The sequence below is a fragment of the Grus americana genome, chromosome 18 (assembly GCF_028858705.1).
Source record: "Grus americana isolate bGruAme1 chromosome 18, bGruAme1.mat, whole genome shotgun sequence".
NCBI lineage: Eukaryota > Metazoa > Chordata > Aves > Gruiformes > Gruidae > Grus > Grus americana.
In genome coordinates, this window is record NC_072869.1 from 4,658,067 (window position 1) to 4,665,021 (window position 6,955).

The window sequence follows — 6,955 nt, forward strand, 5'->3', positions numbered from 1 at the left end:
AGTATAAAATACCATTCAAAGGACAGAAGGGTCTACTGCAGGTTAATGTACTTGCTGGGTTTATATTGTGGGGGAGGCTTAGTGGTGTGGCATAAAACGGTGACACAGAAGGAGATGGGGGTATAAGTCTGAAGATGCCCTTGCCTTTCTTCTCATTTCCCCATTTTACATGTAGAGATAATGATACCAGACTGTTCATAAAGTACTTCAAATTCTCTGAGCAAGGAATTTTGCCTAAATAGTGAGGTGTTAAAAAAACAAAACAGAGTTTTGCATTTTCTTTGAACAGGCCAGCAAAGAAACAAAAACTTGTTTTGGGTGCATCTGTTGTTTCCTTTGAGACCTACAGGGAATGATTTGCAAGAGGAAATAATTGAAGGAAATGTGTTCATATTTCCTGTTGATAAGGTGCAGCATTTAATTCATACATCAGATTGAGATAGCGGTTTCTTGCTCTTACATAACCACAACATCCAGCTCATTTAAGCATCTTTTAAAGACTCTACTGCTTGACTTGTTTTGTCCCATCTTTTAACTAGTGTGCTTTCGGTCTTAAGCTGAGAAAACACCTCCGCTGTTGAGGGGACTGTGAATAATTTCACAGAGTAAAGGAAAAATGCTGATGGCAGTAGCTCATTCTGACCATCTGCTGCTCCCACAGACACCAGTGTAAATCCCATGGTAACAAAGGTCATTTTGTGAAGCTAGTGGGTAAGTCTGTAGGCACGGGGAAGGAACTTGTGATACTTACCCTCTGTGGTTCTGTATTGCAGACATAGGCATCAGAGGCTTGAGCATTAGAGGATAAAATTGTAGTGTAGTTGTTAGTCCTGGGAGTACCAGCTGCTCATAGCATAGCTTCCTAGCTTGGCAGAAGAAACTGTAACCTACTAAAAAAAGCTGCAAAGCACACAACCCTAATAATTGGTTTTAGTGGTGGAAACAGCTTCCTTTGAGAGACTGGAATAGATCCTCAGCCGGTATAAACTGTTGCAGCTCATTACCAAGCAGAGGCTCTGTCCCTGTATATCTCCCTATGCAATGCCTGTGTCATCTCTGAGCTAAAGCTCACGTTCAGTATTTTGTTATTGCTGTGGATTTTAGTTCTTAATATAACGGGCTTTCTTTGCATTCATTGTAACTCCATTGACCTTCACAGAGCACAAAACATGAATGTGGCTCAATGTCTATATTTGTTTCTTTGCAGGTTGGTTTTGGGTTTTGTGGGGTTTTTTTTGTTTGGGGTTTATTTTTTTTGTTTGGTTGGGTTTTTTTGCCACAGTGAGGATAGCTAATTTAAGGACATGTAGCTGAAATCAGCCTAGGAAAGTTAACTTTTCATAATTCAGCAAGTCTTGATACTCTGGCCTGAATGACTTTAATCAGACCTTTTCTGATCTGCCTGCAACTTCTGCATTTAGATGTGGAAAATATTTTCATTATATGATGCAGGAATTTAAGACTGAGTTGTTTACATAAGTTGTTTGTATTTGTTTATGAGCCTGAGGTCTCATTTTATTGATTTATTCCCCTCAAAGGGAAATACCAGTTAATTCTGCTCAGTCCTTTTTGAGCTATTGGTCCTTAGTAAAATTTATACTGAGCAACATATTTTCTGTGCATCCTAGAGTACCAGAGAATGCCAAGTTCTCATTGCGCTGCTTTGCCATTTTAATCAGCGTGGGTATTGCAGACTCTTGTTCCGACATTAAACAAATTATTTAGTATTTCTATCTCTACCTCAGGAATACTCCAGAACTTTCACATTCTTGCTGAGGAGTTCCTTCAGTTACTTAACAGATAGTAGAAAATATTTTGTCCTTCTTTTTCAATTATTTGATTACAGATAAAGTAGTATCATTTAACCTGTAAACTTTGTCCAGACACCTTACGGGTTTGTGAGTAAACATGCAACATTATAATACCGAACTGGCTGGCTACAGTTAGCTGGGAATGATGTAAATCCATCTCCTGCTGTATGCATTACATGCTCAAATGCTTCTGGGGAAGTAAATAGGTGTGACAGAGTGATTGAACAGGACCTACATGCCACAGCAGAGAGTACAACCTTGTTTTATGTAACCGGAGTTCCAGATAGCAAGGAAAAGTATTTTAGCTGAGCAGATCTTCACAGTGTTGGTGGCAGCAGTGTGGTAGAATAGGAATAGCAAGGCCAGAGGAACAGCTGATACTTCCAACAAAAGCATAGGCAACAAATCAAAATAGTATGTTAGAGATTGTCTTAGTAACTTTTAGGGGGAGTGGTGATAGACTGGAACCTTGCTCAGCACTAGATCTAAACTCGTTTCTAACCTGGGTAGGCAGCCACTGAAGGCCAACGCAGTATGAAGCCAATTCTTATTGAGGTATTTGGCACGAATGAATGCTGAGCTGGTGGTGGCCCAGGTGGATCCTCCGCAAGTAATTGGGGACTGACCTGAGTGGCTCCAAAAGCACCCTTTTGGTCAGGAGAGAAGTATGTTATGTGTTTGGTCTGGATTTGATACGCTCCTAAGTGGACAACATTAGAAAACTCAGGACCTGCATCTGCTCCAAAATAGCATCTTTTGTGAAAATAAAGTATCTGTAGAGGAGGACAACAAGGAACATCTAGATTTTATGCTGTGCAGGCCTGTTAGATTCTTCTGCTTGGTTCCAGTTGTTGTATTTACTGCATTTTACCAAAATATACTGGGTGTGATATAAAATACCATCTGATATTGCACTGCAATTCAGAACCCCTCTTAAAACTCCCCTAGGAGAAGGGGAAGTGTGTAGGGGGAAATTAATATAGCTGCTATTTTAAACTGTTAATGGCTGCATGTCATAGATAGGGATCACTTTGGTCATGTACCATAACGCTCTGTCCTCCAGTATATAGCCAAGGAATTCTTGTGGCAGAAGAAATGCTTCTTCCATATTGGTTTAACACATCTTATAAGCTCTTACTTCACAGACAAATTCAAGCTATAAATACAGGTTTAATAATTAAGTATAAACACATGAGATACCCACAGTGCTAATTCAGAAGCCGTCATCATTTTCTTGTCTGCAGTCACTACTGGATTTGCTAGAATACTAGACCTCCCTGTTCTCAGTGTTATGTTTATCAGCACCTTCAGTTCCATATTCGTCAAAGAGGCCATTATTTTCCTGGTCTGAAACACCTGGTACCTTCTGTTTTGGTTAGTTCTAGCTTTTCTGCATGATTCATACTTAATTTGTTTGACTGGGCCTGTAACCCTGCAGCTTGTAGTTTGCTGGAAGTCTGGTCTTTTCAGTGGGATTGGTCAGACATTATAGATAAAGCCACCTAGAGGAATGTTTCTCGGGCAAAGACTGCCTGTCTACTGGATAAGAGCTACATTTAGTTCTATTATCTGCACTGGTGTTAATAGGTGGATTAGATTTAATTTGGTCTTTTGGAGAGAAGTGGGCAAACTGTTCTTCAGACAGATCTGGGATTTGGTTTAAGGACAGGCTTTCTTATGTGGCCTATAAAGTGTCTTGTAGCCCTATAGGAATACTTTGTGTGTCTGGTTCCTGCCTGCAATTTTGAACACTAACTTTAATGATGGTGCTTCTAATTATTTACGGAGGTAAATTCTCAGACCAAAGAACAGGGAGTTTCATGCCCTGTCCCATTAACTGCAGCAGGGTTTGCTGTGCAGAGGAGTGGCTGCTGAACCGACATCTACACTGACAGCGAGGGGAAGCCCTTCTCGGTATGCTGGCTGCACAAGGCGTCTCCCATCCCTCCATGAGGTGTAACTGATTAAAGGATGTATCGACTTCTTAAATCAGCCTTGTCTTTGTCACAGGTTACGTTACTGTCATTTACTTTTAATTAGGTCCATCTGAAAAGGGGGTAGATACGAAGGTTTTGCCAGCAGTGTGGCTGTTGGGTATGATAGGACTGGGGAAATTGGTAACACCCAGCCTTTGTGATCCTGACTGCCTGTAAAGAAAAGGGCTAAGTTCAGTGTCCTGCTAATGGACTTAACTGTTCCATAACTGAGAGTCAGGTACTTAGGAAACAACCTCTTTTGCTACATATCCTTCCAAGTTTGGCTTAGTTATTCCCACTCAGCTAACCTTGGTATTGGATATTGCTAAGGCTTTAATGCTACTTCCATGACAATTCAGTCCTCAAGGCTTGGCAATAGAATTTTTACTGGTTTCAGGCCTTATCTCTAAGTTCTGTGTTTTACTTTCTGCTTGAATTTTCCATTTTGTAAGGATTATTTTCCTTTTTTATATTTTTGTACCTAGTGGCTGCTTCTGCCTGGGGTTAAATTTAGTTTTTGTTTCTACCTGTAGTACTAAGACCCAGCAACAGAAAAGAAGAAATATGTTCTCTATTATGGCAGTGTCCACCTTCTGTAACAACTCAAGGATTGTATCAACAGTGAGTGTGGGAGGAGGCTGAAATGAGGTAAATATGAGAGAACAGAGAGAGAGAGAGAATGTGCAGTAATTGTGCTCATTTTTACAATTGGAGCATGCTTCAAGTTTGACTTGATTACTTCCTCTTTGATTAATTGAAGCCTCACCTAATTGAGCTAAGAGCTTTCTTTTCTCTAGTTCAGAGTGCCTTGAATCCTTTTTTGCTGTACTTGCTATGATACCTTAGGCATGACACTGATGTGAGAGGGATATTTATTTTTAGCACTTCTTCCCATGATTAATCCATGCAGGTTCTGTTTGACCGTTCAATGCTATTTTAATGATGTAGGCAACAGCTGTTTTCTCCATGTCTTATCAAGTATCCTCCATGTTCTAATAATAACAAAGAAGTTTCTTTATTCTTGGCTATTCTAAATTTCTACCCGAAGGATCTCATTGCATGGGGACTGCAATCTAGGAATAGGTACTTGTGGCTAGGTAGAAAGATTCTTTGCTTTAAAAAAAAGAAGTATGATTGAGGATTTACCATTCATTTTATCTTGATGCTATCATTACACGTAGGATGACATTTAGAGCTAAATTTATTTTTTTTAACAGCTCAGTAGTTTTAACTGTCTTGTTGCTTTGGTAAAATGACAAGTATACCAATGTGCTTTGCTGTCAGGTGCTGTAAGGATAATTTAATTAGACTAATTTCTGTTTTCATTAACACTTCTGTTGACTGTGTTTTAATGCTACTGTTTAGAGATTCTTATTTTGTGATTTTTTTTTTCCTACGTATTTTCTCTCATCCCTTTTGTTGCTTGTTTACTATCACGAAATTGTCACTGTAGCGACTGTCTAATTTTACAGGAGGTCTCTCTCTGATCTTAGCTGGCAAAATATGGTATCTGCAATACTGTTAAACAGTATTCTTTGTTGTTGAGCAAGACTGCATGTGATTCAACTTGTCCTTCAAGTGGTCCACAGAAGCCATACTGAATGAGAGGACATGACATAAATGTGTACCAGACCTCTCATCTCCATGGTCCCACCCAGAAGCAGGGTAGCATGAACTAGTACTCTACTAGAAAACTAGTACTCTAGGAAAAAAAATCCTATGAATCATGACAGTATTGGCATACTCTGTTAGACCAGAACTGTGATGATAATAATAAGTCAAATTCATTCTGACTTCATATTTTCACTGCTGGTATTTTTGACTATGGATTTTTAAATCATTACACATTCAAGATCTGACAGAGATGTGTTTTTCAGTGGAGAGTCTGTCATGTTTAATTGTCATAATTATCTTGAGAAAGTTCTGGATTTGTGAAATAGTTTCTTGTTTTGAAGCTTTTTACAGTCTGCAGTATATAACAGAAGAATGCAGTTTATTCTTAAGCATGGTAACTTATTCTACTACTGAAGTGCTTCATCAAATTCACTAGTAATAAATAGCATGTTTTTTCTTGCTTAGCAGTCTTATCTTCAGCAGTGAATTTCAGAAAGCCTTTTGCAGGTGGATTTTGTTCTGCTATAATATTCTACCATAGCTCAGAGCCAGCTTTATTCATTAATCTTCTATCCATACAGCTACATACTTTTAAAATAACTTGGATATTGAACAGGATTTGGAAGACAAAGTATTTCAGCTACTCTTAACTTATGAGTTAGTCACCACAGAGCATTGCTTCTTCTGTCTTCTAAAAAAATGAACATTTGCAAACACTTCACTTGAGTTAAAAAAAAAAAAAGTTGTGGTCAAGGACAATAACAGCAGAAGTAGAAACCACTTAGCAAATTTTCTTTGTCAAGGCTGATATGAAAATTATATTTGGAAGGTAGATATGTTGTAAAGTGCTTCAGAGGCCACTGCTAGTAAACATGAATAGCTTCATATATTGAAAAGCCTGAGTCTGATGGAAAAAAAAAGTCTTGAATGCCAGTCTGTGATTTGCCAAATCAAATATCTATTAAAATTTATAATGAAAATTACAATGTTGCTATAGTTACCAAAGCTTCCATAGTTCCAGGACTGCAGTGCATTTCACTTCAAAGAAGAATCTGTGTTCCCCCATTCTTTCAGTAAAATCAAAAAGAACTTTCAAAAGTGCTTTTAATTTGTGTGAATTACTTGGTGGAACTTGTTGCCACAAGAATCAGAAAAGCTAGAAATATAGCTGTTCCCAAAACACGTGCTTTTATTTCACAACACCTTTGAATTAAATCTCATTAAATCATATTCTTCAGTTCTGTACTGTAGGGCAGAGGTGACCATCCCTTGGCTGGGAAGAGAAGTACAGCTTGCAGCGACCAACTGAATGTGGTAAAGCTCTAAGAGATACTGCCGTGGGTCTACTACCGTAGTCACACGCTTGTTTGTGTTTATATGAGTGGTTTATGCCCACTTGTTCTTGAAACTGGTCTTGCACTTCTGAACATTTCTGCTGGAGAGCATGCCTTGACTAGTAAATGAAAAGGTTAAGGAGGAATAGCTTTATGGTCAAGATATGCCATTATTGTTCCGTTAGAGCTCATTTCCTCTAAAGCTGCAGGTGCTGCCACC